Here is a 14,415-nt window from a genome sequence, read left to right on the forward strand (position 1 = left end):
TGATCAGTGTGTAGCTTCAACAACAACCGATTTTTTTAAATATCCGCACACTTTGTGTGAAATCAAGTCAACCACAAATTGTACTGAACGCAGATTGTACTTCTCCCCACAGCTTATATAAAAACAGATGATAACAGAAAAACGCATTAAAAACAATTAATAAATATGCGAACTTAAATTCAATATAACGTCAACAATTTCACAGAACAATCCACGTAATTCCCGGCAAATAACTCTTTGAAAAAACATAATGTCCATTAGAAAATGCTATATATGTAGAGTGTCCCATATTACATCGTTGCTCATAGAACAATTACTCTTTTAAATTTCGCACATAAATACATATTGTGCCATTAAAAACACGTTGGCGAAGTTATAACTTTATATATGGCTAACATGAAGTGGAATGTGTTATGATTAAACCAAATAACTTGTTTCGCATTTTTTGTAAAATAATTTCTGCTGTCGTACGTTACATACGTTGTAATAGTGTCAACAGGATGTGGTTTGCAATATTTTGTCAAATTTAAATATTACGATTCGTTACTCACACGACGGGTTTGCAGACTTTTACAACTTTTTGTTTTAATAAATCAATAGTGGCCGCTCGTGTACCTTGGCTTTTAAATATCCCCCTTAAAAAGTCTAATGGAGTGACATTTCGATAGGTGGCATTCTATAGTTGCATATATATGCAGATTCTTATCGGAGCACATTCATTGAAATTTCTATTGAAGTAATGCCATAGCATTTCTGCGAAAACTAGAAGTGTTTTATCTCAATTAAACACGAAATCTTTTCTCAAAGGCGTTTGTTTATAATCTGTAACAAATATAAGTACGAAGGCTTTCACGGCCGGTGTTAATTAAACTAAAACTAGAACTAACACTAGACCTAGAACTGGAAACTTTCGGGTTAAGCCGTGCCTTCATCAATAGACCTATATCCATAGACACATCAACCTATGTTTCACAGAAAAAAAAAGAGTGGAAATATTATAAATTCTATTGAAAATCTTACAGCTCCATTATTTTATAAAGAATTAATCTAACAAAGATTAACTGTAGAAATTGCTACAGTGTTTGTAATTATATCATGCATATTTTGTTGGTTAAAATGTGAAATTACTTGAAATTAATTAAATCGAAACTTAACAAAGAATTTATATAAAGTTCAAATAAACAAATCAAAAGTGTTTTCTGTAACACAATAAACAGCGTAACACTTAATCCTAAAATTTATAATAAAATACATAAAGAAAACCGATACAAAAAGGTAAGGAATCCTTGAATTAATTTTGAAATAACAAACATTCTTACAATTTCTAGCAGTAAAGTAAAAAGGTATTATAAGAACCGAGCATAAATTAGTAACTAAATATAACAATCTAAACAGACGTTAAGAAAAACTTACTATGGCTATATATTTCTTAATTTATTTGTTGGAAATTTCATTTTCAAAATATAAAATATACGAAATTGTACAACGAAATTGGACAACGTGTATGTAATATATTATTAAGCTCGTAAGCATGTTCACAAGATAAGTTTATTTCGAATATAATTGAGTTATCAACTTTTAGTTGTGAAATTATATAAATTTTGTTCTTTTTTATTTTATAATCACGTTAAAAACTGGGTTATATACATATTAATGTAAAATGTATGACGATTTTGACAGTAAAAGTATTACTTATTATATCGATTTTGTAGAAAATTTGGTTATCTATATTATCTCTCAACGATTGATTTGTAATTTTATTTGTATTATCTTGACCTAACTTTAATTTTTAAACCAAAGATTTGTTGACTTGTTTATTTTGTTCATAAAAATCTTTTCTACAAAAAAGTTTTTTTATTAATATTGAAGATTAAATAATACAAAACCTCAGTACAAAAAATCAACATTGTATAGTCTTAAAAGTACATAAAAAAAATTATTATTATCAACAATATTTGCACTCCCACACAAACACGAAGCAAATTTCTACACGATGTATTGTTAAAAATATTAAAGATAAACTCTACTAAAAAACAAACTTTCGTAAATATCAATTGTATGGAATAAAAATAAATAAAAACTCCCAACTGGTATTATTTGATACCAAAAGTCTTTACTCTGATATTTGCATATCAAAAATTTTACATTCAATACTCTTGAAAATTTTTTAAAACAACTTCTAGTTGGATTGAAACATAAACATATAATATAAGTCTTGTTTTGAGGGTTCTTATTTTGGGAGGCATAAATTAAAGTTTTTGACAATTCCATTTTGAAATCAAAGTATAACAATTTCTGTAGTTACGAGAAAGAATGGTTTGTTATCACACCGCTTTATAATCACCATGTCCCAGTTTTCTTAGTACGTTATCTGATTTTAAATAATCTGTTTTGTTATTCACTAATTTACCATTCTTTTTTTAGTTCTTTCCTTCTTTGGCACCTTATATTTCATTAAAATACCCGTCCCATTTCATTCTCTTTGCATTACGACATCCAAAAGTGAGTAGAGATAAAATTGCTATCCACATAAATTGAAATGCCTACTAGTACTGTATACGGCAACTTCAGTGCAATTCTCCCACTTACAAATAAAATTTCAGGTGTCACTTCCAGTAAAACGCTTTACTTTCATGCAAATATAAATTCAATTGCAATTCGGCAGCATTTCCTATGACAAAAAATTTTTATCATTTTCTTTTACCGGTTACTTTTTGATCCTATTCTTATGTAAGATCTGGTATGATCTGTTCAAAATGGTATCATCGTTGTCGTGAACATTTCCCTGGCACTTCCTTTCAATTTTTGAAACTATTGAACATATTTTCCAGAAGTAGCTATTAGATCGTATAGATTCTGAATTGTTCGCGCCATTGACGACTCTTAAGCACGAACGAATCTCAGACTAACGATTTTCAAGTCATTGAGTTACTACTAAATCGTATCTTGTTTCTGAAGCCCAGAACTGTTTTATTCTTGGCACACTCAACAATCCATTAATCCTAAAAAAGCCTTGCATTTTTGCAGCAGTAGTGTTAACAGATTTTTATGTTGACGCAAAAAACGTGACATGTTTACAAAAAGCTATGGTCGCAAAGAATTCGGCGGTCAAATACCGCTCATAAAATTGTATATTGATTTTTGACATTAGGCCACTGGTTATCCTCTGAGATATTTTGTGCACCTGGTGTTGACGCGACAGATTCTGGTCGGCTAAAATCAGTTGAATGCTTCCAAATTATTAGCCTACCAGCAGAAAAATTCCTTGTCGAACTGAACAGACGTTGAAGCAGCTCATTATCAGAGGCATCTCAATCACTACTATTTGATTCTTGCAAACTTTTCATATATTGTGACTGTTCTCTTCGATGAACAGTCTCTGACTGATATGATCCATATCTTGGTTCTGTCTAACATCTTCATCGACATCAGAATTCTCGTCTTCATAACTTATTATTTAAACAGAAAAGGCTATGAATAGAAATGAGTGGTGTAAGTAGCGAAGATCAAAATGGATTCATTCCTGGGCGCTGATGCACGGTCAATGTATTTAGATTGTAGCAATGGATTAGAACATGCGGGTGAAGTAAACATTACTTTTATTGATTTAAAGAATTTTGCAATAATTTCTTGATATCCCTCATTTTTTTTATTTCTTAAAAATCTTTTCACAACATTTTTAAATGACGTATAAACATTTTCTCTTTTAAAGGCACAACGTTGTCAAATTCTTTAGTTTGCATCTCTTTACGTATCTGTGCAACCAGAAATATAACTTCCTTTAGTTAGTACTATCTGGTCCGGATGTTGCTGATCATTCTCGCTATCACAACCTTGTTTACTGCTGTACAAAATAAACTAATTGTTGTTGTTGAAACCCACGTCTAAGATTCTTGAGCCATCATTTTCTCCGTCGACTCAGACCACGCTTCCGAAGAATCTTCCCGTGCAAGTATCAGTTTGTAGTAAACTGTATCTTCTCTCGTTCCTCATTATATGACCGAGGTATTCGAGTTTGCGAGCTTTTATTTATCGTAATTATTAATTTGGTATCTTCCTTCATTCTTTGACAAACTTCTTCATTAGATTCATGTTCTATCCCTGAAATTTTTAAGATTATGGCATTAAGCCACATTTCAAATGCAGTAAATTTTTGGTAGTTGCTACAGTCCATGATTTTACTTTATACAGCAAAACAGAAAAAACAATGAAATTGTTCGGATACATATTTTGAAAATACTGAAAACTAGTATTAATTTCATTCATAACTTTCATAAAATTTTTGATGAGGCCTAATTTAATGTGTAAAGGTTTTTTACTTTATCTATCAACGGTGTTACTAATGATGTTTTCTAGCACGACTGTCCCATAAACACCGAAAACAAGCACATTTGGTATATCCGCCTTGTAACAGTCCAACCACATTCAAATCTCCAGATATTATTGAGTTATATTGTTCATATTTTATCAATGTAATTAAAACAGATGTCATGTCATAAGTTTCTTTACCGTTGATAGCATGACCAATTAGTAAAGATTGTTTTTTATTTCTATTTTGAAACAACAACTTTTATTTTATCAATAATGTTGAGTCATATTTCCACTGACTTCTAATCCACCTAAAATAGAAAACGCACATAATGTAAATATGTCACCAATGTAATCAGCACGTTGCCAACGATTAGTGTCAAAATCCAAAGTTTTTATGTTAATTAGTTAAAAGCTGATATAAGTTAAAGTAATGCAGAATCAAGAAGTATATTAGTGAATTGAGCTGAAATCAAACTATATTCTACTAAATTGAGATCTACTCCAATAGTGTCTAACTCAATTAAGTGGAAATCAGGAAGTATTTAAATAAATTGAACGAAAATCTAATAATATTGTACTGATTGAAGTTTAAAATAATTATCTAACAGAAATCAAGCAGTACCTAAATAAATTATGTTCTATCAACCAATATTCTACTGAATTAATTTCAAATGGTGCATTATCTAACTGAATTGAGAACAAATTAAGCAGTGTGTAACTAAATTGAACTGAAATCACTACAACATAAATTCGAATTGAACTAGAAACAAACATCTGGTTGAATCGAATAAAAAACATGTAATGCTTTACTGAATGTACTTGAAAACAAGAGGTACTGAAACCAAGTTCTGCATAACTATTTTAGCCTTGATACGAAAAGTTTGTTTTAAAATTTGTAAAATTTCTTCATAAATTCCTATTGCGAATATAATTAATATGTCGAAATGTGGGTGTACTAAACAGGCTATTATTCAGTCTTCGCCGTGTAATCGAGGGTCAGACGTTCAAATAAACGGGCTTCGAACGCGAAATAATGGCGACCGATAAATCTGGATCGAAATCGCGCATAGTTTAACGGACTATTACTATCGACCTGAGGGGGTTTTCCGAGGGGGGTGTCGGGGTTATTTAGGGTCGACGACGAGCCGATTGCAATCGGTCGACGCAGCACGACGCCGACGCTGTTTATCGCACATCGCTATCGTTGTCGCCAAATTCAATTTGACTTCGGTCGGTCCGGTTGACCGTGAAAATCCGAACTTTATGAGTACTACTACATAATAAAATACTCATAGACAAATAAGATTTACGAAAATCTCTTTAAAAATGGAAAAGAAATGGTGGAGGTGCTTGAATCAATTTTCTACCTTTATAATAAAACTTATTATTTTGATGCCATTATATTTAGTCCTAAAACATTTATGGAGACTATCAAGTGCAGATTGGCAATCAATTCCACCTCGAACAGAACGATTAATTCTAGGGACATCGTCGAATTTACGATGTTCAGCTTCATAACGGCATCTCATGGTGTTCTCATTCGCTTCCTAATCGAATGTTCGGCAGTCGTAAAGTTTTTACTCCACGGAGCGACACGCGAACGAGTATTCTGTTCGACGACAATACATCGATGCCAAATTTTACGGTGGCGCTATATAATCCGACTCGATGTGGACTTTAAGCGAAAACTATAAATTCGTCACGAGCGAAAATAGATCAGAGCAAATAGAAAGGTGTTTTATGCGAATCCTGAAGTCCACCCCGCTTATTGTCGTACTCATTCACTTATAGAGAAAAACCCCAGTGATTTATATAACACGATGTAAATTTGATAGGGTTTATGACATACAAAAATGTGTCTACAGTCAAATCTCAATATAACGGACTTTGGTTGTATAAATTCAGGACGGTAGTTCCAGTTTTAATTGTTATTCAGCGTTAGATTGTTGCACATTTTTTTTTAACTAAAAGTGGAACTAACACTAGATCTAGAACTAGAAACATTCAGGTTTAGCCGTTCGTTTTTTAAAACGGCTAATCCCGAATGTTTCTAGTTCTAGGTCTAGTGTTAGTTCTAATGCTAGTGTTAAGTCTAGTTTTAGTTGTTATTCAACGTTAGATTGTTGTATATTTTTCATTGAACGAAAACTAGAACTAACACTAGATCTAGAACTAGAAACATTTGATGCACTAGATTCAATGCAAGGTTAGGTTGTTGTAGGGTAAACCATACAGTTATTGGACACTGAAGGACTTTTCTTAGAAGATTCTTTCGAATGTAACTTCTCTGATTTCGTATATGATACTGAAAATACCAATCACATTTTAAATTATTACGGCAGGTCAAAATTGTATTCTGTCGGTATAAGGTCCGTTTTAATTTCAATCAAGTGATTTAGACATGGGTTCTTGAGCATTTTGTGGTGTCCTCTGAAATTACCCTTCATCAGCTTGAATGAAGACCAAGTTTTTAGTGATAAGACACTTAAAGATGCCTCCTTTTGTATATATAAATGAAGTGGCATAGGTGACCATGGGTCTGATTATTGCTACATAGGCCCAATGAGCCATTCGTGCTTTAAGACCCCAGTTCCTTCCGAGAAGCCTGCGGCAGATCTGGTTAGCCATAATGGCCTGTTTCCTCACCTTGTCTATGTGGGAGTTCCAGTTTAATTTACTGTCTAGTGTTACCCCTAGATATTTAACTTTTGTTTCAATTGTAGCTTCCTTCTCCGACTGAAAGGGACTGTTTCGATTTTGTTTGGATTGATGCTGAGCCCATTGCTTCTGCACCAAGTTAGTTAGTCTTATATCGACACGTTTTGCCGCAAACAAAACATTTCAGTTTAGTACCGTTTTTTGTGATTGTCGTCTTTCTTTTCTCATTAAGGTTTCTTTTATTTTGTCGTTCTGTTTCTATCTGTAATAATCTCTTCTTCCCGTGCTTTTCCTGAAATTTTTGCAATGATATTGCAATTGTTTCGGCATGTTTAATAAGGTGAGGTAATTGCCAAAGAAACTTGATTTGACCACATCGGATCGATTAATTGATTTGACTAAACTCGTTGCGGAGTTCTCGTCGCTGGATAAAAGTTAATCATTTACATATAGGTTAAAAATTTGATTGAAACGGAATATTATCATTTGCTTACTCAGAGATCATATACTCTTTATTTCTAGGAAAACCTCTATTAGCCATCTCCTTTATCCAATATACTAAACAAGTTGTCTCGTTTCAGTTAAAATGGTACAAGACCCAAAACTCTCTTTATGCCCAACATGTTTAACTTTAAAATGAAGTTTTAATTTTGGCACATTATATTTGTTGGCAATATCTCTTAGAGAAGATTTACCTTTCTGCATTTCTTAAATGGCCAACAGCATGTGATTGGGATCATATGATTGCTTTTTGACCATTTTTGGTAACCTTTAAGAAAAAATAAGGCCCATAGGTCCTTAGGTCCAATAACCATTTCGACTAACAATTTTATATATTTATTATTATATATATATATATTATTACAACAATTGGATATTGGAATAGTTTACCCTTTGAGATTGGATAATAATCATAACTTACTTTAATGTTTCACAATCAACCTCACAAAAAAAGACGAAGCTTGTCAAAAACTGTAGCAAAATAACTGGCTGTGGCACCGACGATGTTCAGGTTAACTTAACATGTCAATTTTACGTCATATTTCGGCAATACTATAGTCATCTCATAGTCTACACATTAATTTACCACCGTCAACCGACTGTGATACATAAACCTACAGCAAAGTTCTTGTTATAGAAAAATAAATCTGTGGTGTCTAATAGCTATTGCTGTGTAATAATTGTATGCTTTACCCTATATCTTCATTGAACTAAAAGTGGTACTAACACTATAACAAAAAAAAACATTCGGGTTTAGCCGTACGTCTCTTAAGATGGCAAAACCTGCATATTTCTAGTTCTAGGTCTGTTGTTAGTTTTAGTGCTATAACTAACAGTACACTTAGAACTAGAAACATACGGATTTAGCCGTGTCAAGAGGCACAGCTCTGCTTAGCTCTACGGCTAATAATTTTTCATATTACGGACTTTTGGCTATAACTTTCCCCGTATTATTTCGTTATATCGAGGTGCTATTGTATTTATTTTTTGCGGGAAAGTTGATAGAATTGTTTGAAAAGCAATTTCTATACCCCACCTTAATAAGATAATACAATTCACGTCAATTCTATAAACAATAGTATAAGGTCGCTTGGTACATAGACAAAAGGAATTAATAACGCTCTAGTTGGCAGAGAGCACAATTTCTTTTCTCGTTTGAAAAGCGGCAGCAAACGGTGAGCAAATTGCATGAAATAACCGTTAGCGCATCAACGAGTTCGACAATGTTCCCTTTATAATTAAGTTTCGATTACAATCGAAAACGCGAACGAGGTCCGATCCGTCGACACAGCCGTAATATTTTCCGCGATATGCAAATACTCGAGTGCTACACATATTACAAACGTCAAATAGGGCGTACAATCCCGATTTCCATGTTATTGGATTTTCGCTTTGGCGGTAGAAACGAATTCGACCAAAAGCGGTGGCACGATTTTGCCCTCGCGGTGCGACTGCGCGAAAAAATCTGCGTTGTAAATTAAGGCGTCAATTTCCGAGGAAATTCAATTAGGTATCGCTCCTCGGGTTTCCGTTTTTCGTTTTTCCCTTTGAGCAATTCGATATTCTCGCCTTAGGAGAAGAGATGGAACCCCTTAGCTTTCCTTCGCCTTTGTCTTTCCCTCTACTTCCCCCTTAACGTTACCGCCACCGGTGTCGCCTCGGCGCCGATAATTAATGGATGAGGCGTGATCTGATGACGAATGGCTGGATGATATCGACTTCACGGAAGGACTCTGAAGGGGCTCCGATTTTTTTTTGTACTAATTGGTATGGATGCGGCGATCCCCATCTTCCGCGTTCATTAAGCCGCCGCACGGCGTTTTAATGCGAAACTTTTCCGCTTTTCGGTCAGCTCGTATTAAAGTTTTTAAAAACGATCCACTTTGGTTACGATCGGTTTTCGATAGCCCGAATAGATTATTTACGACGTGTTTATGATTTTATTTTTACTTCGTTATTTTAGGTATTCAAAAATGTCAGTCAACGTCTGAATAAAATGAAGGCAATCAATATTATTTTGCTGAAAGCTGCATTTATATTTGTTAAACAAAAGTAAATGGAAAAAAAATTGGGAAAAACTTTCATATATTAAATATAGAAACTATTAGAAAAATTAACGAGTAAATTCGTCCTCGTAATTTATCGTTCTTTTTCATCCAGCAATTGGAGTCTATCACTTGTCTCCTGGGACAAGTAATCGACTTACCGTCGGAGTGGCGTCCTCGACGGGAAGCCGTATTGTCCTCATAATTTAACACTTAAGCCCCAATTAACCGGAGCCAATTGATCGAGATCCTTCTCCGCAACGCGCCGAAGTAAAAACAACCGTTCTATTTGCTCTTCCTCTCCGGTAAGTAATTGGGTTCGATGATTGCACCCAGAACAGCCGATTGCCCGTCTTCTGTTTGCTTTCACCCTTTATTGAACAAGATAATAATCCTATTTATTAAATCTCATACTGTTCAATTAATGTAACTCTAATTACTAAGACACACTAAGCATAACTAAAAATATTTTATGTTATAACGTCGAATAAAGAACCCCCAAATTATTACGTATTCATAGAATTCGTCATTAATGTCTATTTTGGACAGATGTATTACAAAAAAATGACTATTTTTCGAAAAATCTCACGCCATGGTTTGTTTTCAGCATGCACTAGCTATTAACAAGTCAATCATCGAACAGATTGGCACGAGCATAACACGGATTTTGTTGATTGCCAGGGGGTTTAAACGCCAAAAACGGATATTTTTCCATCGTACACGGTCAACTCGTTTAATCTAATTTCTCTGGTGACCCCGTTTGGCGATAAATCGCTGCGTCCTGTATTTTTTAGGAGGAGCAAAGTGGCCGATGTAAAATTTACATGCAATTTGGCGCCGGCTCCTTCCCTCGGACCTCCGTCATTAAGAATAATGGCCGGGCAAATTACCTCGAAAAGATAGATGTGGTCATCCATCGATGGGGAAAGCACGCATTGCAGTGTAACCCTGGCTACCCCAGTCTCGGGTTAGTGGCCCCCCTTAACCCTCTTCCTTGTGATATACGCAAGGGTGGATGTAAACACAATCAATTGAGTGATTTGTACAAACGGTTAGATATGTTTGCTTCCCTTAGTAAATTAAAGACGTTTTTAATTTACTAAAAAACACTTTCTTTCATTCGTTTTTTTTTAAATTAAAGAAGTTAAAATAAAATTCTTAAAGATAATATTACACAATTTGAGTTGGGTCGGAAAAGTTTAGTTAAATGTAAACTCCCCGAAAGATCCTATTAAATGGTTTTAATGAGAATTTTGTTATCATCGTAAGGTAACCCCTGAACAACTTAAACGGTGTTGAACATTTAGGTGACATTTTGGTTTTTCTTTTTTCTAGAGGAAGTAGTAGGACGACCCGAATGCGACCTCAGGTTGATATTTTAAGTGAAATTACACAGACAGGGTGGCGACTGCAAGCCACACTCATTTAATTAAATTTAAAAGTCCAAAAAGCATTTTAAAACGGTCCTTTCTGGTCAACCGACGCGACGTTGTCGTTGATGAGAAAACTGGTGGCGTAACGTGACGCGGAAATAATGTTTAATAATTACAGCTATTACGGTATTATGTAAATTACTTCTTTTCCGCGGCTAATACACGTTTCGCAAGATTCAATCTTGTATCGGACGGAAATGCATATTCATGCGGGACGACGAGGAAAGGGGAGCCATGGTGTGGCATTTCTATCGAACCGTATTCGACCTTTATCTTATTAAGGTTGCACGCAACAAGCCCTCCTCATGTTTAAGTTCTTTCTATACGTGTTTTCGTATTTCAAAACGGACGGCTGTAAACTCGAGAAGCAAACGCGAGCTCGTAGCTTTATTAAAACGACGACGGACTACTTCGTCGGCAGTATTTACGTACGCCTATGTGAAGTGTACCACAAGGGATGGGGGCGCTAAACGGGATGTAAAACAAAGGTAGGAAACGTGCACTTCCTGACCTACTCTCAGCTGCTAGCACCGATATCAATATTGTTGTTGGTTTGGTGTTGGTTGTTTTGCGGTACCTTGTTTAATTTACATAAAGGTAAGTTACGGAGTTTACAATGTTAAAGAGAAAAACAATGTTTGTTGCGTATTTTCCAGTTTATTGTGGTGTATTCCGTTTATTTTCATGTTACAAAGTCATTGGGTTGAAATAAGTGATTTATTTTTTTTAAACGAAAGCTCTTATAAATCAATTACAAAAAATATACATATACTCAACATTCAGTATAAACACATTTATGATGAAAATAAGTAGATTATTTTTATAGTTAAATTTAGCTAACGCATGAACAGTCTCGTATTTCTGAGAATTTAATCTTCCTTGTAATGAATCCGAAAATTACGTGAAGAATTTGGCATAGTTTCAACATCTAAAGCCTTACCATTAAAATCTCACCATTAGTATACAATTAGTTCTACTTCAAAGGGGTTCCATAATAATCTTTTAGAATGATTAATCCTATTGTAATAGTTTCATAAAAATGTGGTGCGATTGTTCTCTTTTGTGATTTTAGATAAGTTATAGCCCAGTTTAAAACTCGATTAACATGCTAATTTAATGGAAGGATAGTAATTGTTAAGGATGCATTAAATTGCGATTAAGCAAGATGATTATAACCATAAATTATTATTAAAGGCGACATTAAGGGAATTAAAATTCCAGAAGATGTTGCGGGTGTCATGCTTCAACATTTTTCCGAAACAAATTCAAACTATAAATGAGATAAATATCAATTTATACTTTCATGAATATGTTTATAGCACAGAATTCCAATTTGAGCTCAGAAACCTTTTATCTCGAAATGCTTTCGATATTCCCTACTGCAAATGCGCGAAGAAGCTCGCTCACCATTTTATAAACAAATCATTTTGGTTTGTGGATTCTTACATCATTAGTGTATTCGAAAAAAATGGCTTCCTATTTTTTAAATAACCAAAGTTGTTTATGAATTAAGATCGTTGAAAAAATAAATAAAATACACGCCATAATACGCCTTGCGTTGTCGCTCGTCAACTTTCTTGCAATTCAACAAATTCTAAAGCGTTTCCTGTACGAGCTTTTTTATAGTGTTGAGTAGATACTTTTTCTTTGATGTTCTTCCATCAAGTTGATTTCAACAACTTACGTAAATCCCAGTAAAGATAAATCCTAACGGTAATTCGAGGGGGCAAGACCCCGTAAGATTTATAATATACATGGGCGGACATATGTATAAATAAATACACCACACTAAAATCTTCGTTTTCTTGAGCGATATAATCTTTTAAACATTTTATGGATTCTTGGTAGCTTCCGAATAGAAATCATGTAGAGAAAACGGTTCTGTTGATTATAGTATTCGTATTTTATCCAACGATTTAATGATTGCTTTGTTTAGATTTTCATGGAATTTTTCGTTTTATATAACAAATTCCTCAATTGTTTAGACACCTAGTTCTCTATGGAGCTATTTATTAATTGCGTGCCACTCACCTCTGCTGTTCTCAATAATTTATTTTGAAATGTACATAATACACATAACATTAGTTGGTTATTTATTACCAGTTCTTGAGGGTCTTTTATTTGTCTTATTGTTAGTATAAAATGCAGCACATTGTGGTTCATTTACTTCTAAGTTCCACCAGTTTACCACCTATTAATCTTTTCGCCATTTATTTACATTTTTTTATTACTATCGTCATTTCGTAATCTTTTGTAAATAAAACTGTGTCTTCAGCAAACATAACTACGTCATAGTTTATACCTTCGGTGATGTCACACATGTACATATTACAGAGAATTATTGGTAGGACACTTCCATGGGTAATATCTGCTCTAATTGGTGATTTGTAGGAAATGTGTTCGTGAATTTTGGTAAAATAGATTCTGTTTTTCCGAAACGATACAAGGATTAACTTAAAGTATACTGAAATATTTAATTTGAGGATTGCTTTGTGACGCTGCCCTTTAGATACCCATACGCATTGATTTGTATTTTGAGAGAGTGGAAATTTAACAGCTGGTCTGTGAGATGTGTGATTTTGCGATGACCATGCTTTTCGTTTTATTGGTCGCGATCTTCATGTTTACCTCATCTTCGTTAAATGCGTTTAAAAGCCGTCCCCCCGATTCATTTTCAAAACTATCCTGAATTAAGTCGACTAATGTCTAGAGATAATAGCTTGTTGAGTGTCTTTGTTTTTAGCCGAACTGAAAAGGTGGCGAAAGACCTAATGTTTGTCGTATAATCTTTTTTGTATTATCTTTTCTACAACTTTTGGAAGGGTACATAATAGGTTGATTGGCCTATAGCTTTCCAATTTTGATTTGTTTTTACCAGGTTTATGAAATAGTCAAATATGGGCGTTTACAAATATTTCTGTAAATTATACGATATTGCATTCAGCATGCATTCAAAAGGCTCGCTAAAAAAGCAAAGTGTTTACGTGGGAGATTCATTAATATACAATTTGTTATTAGTTCATGACCGAGAACATGAGGCGCTTTTTTCTTTGGTAAAGATTTTATTAATTAGTGAATACCTTTGGGTGATGTTTATTTCATAAGAATCTCACTAGTCAATAAATTATTCTCTACAACTTGCCTTACATATTGGAAATGATGTGGTGGGCACTTGTTGAAGGCAGTAAATGCTTGATTTAAATGTTATGCCAATGTGTATATATTCTGGCCAGAGTATTTTAATATTCAAGCAAAGAATTAAAGTGAAAATCACCGTGACGAGACACAATGTTGATTAAATGAAAGGGAACTTAAATAAAATAGGAGAGTTGTTCAGAAGACATTTTTTTGTACCACAGCAGAGCGCCTAACTCGGACATCATTTGGAAATAGGTATCAATTTTAGACAACTAATTGCTGAGCAATATCGTCATTAATTCTTATTTCCCTTGATCCATTTTTAAATT

The 14,415-nt window shown here is 33.9% G+C and overlaps 1 protein-coding gene across 2 annotated transcripts in view; it reads left to right on the forward strand.

Moving 5' to 3' along the window:
* The window catches only part of LOC111426260 (heterogeneous nuclear ribonucleoprotein C), a 230,884-nt gene that overhangs the window by 6,470 nt on the left and 209,999 nt on the right, over positions 1-14,415 (forward strand). The window contains exon 1 of one of the 2 annotated variants that reach the window (XM_071194495.1): positions 9,801-9,820. The exons of the other annotated variant lie outside the window; for it this stretch is intronic. The gene's annotated coding sequence lies outside the window, so the exon portion shown is untranslated. Of the gene's footprint in view, positions 1-9,800; positions 9,821-14,415 lie in introns of those variants that run through there. 2 annotated transcript variants of the gene reach the window in all.

This window comes from Onthophagus taurus, chromosome 2 (assembly GCF_036711975.1).
Source record: "Onthophagus taurus isolate NC chromosome 2, IU_Otau_3.0, whole genome shotgun sequence".
Lineage (NCBI taxonomy): Eukaryota > Metazoa > Arthropoda > Insecta > Coleoptera > Scarabaeidae > Onthophagus > Onthophagus taurus.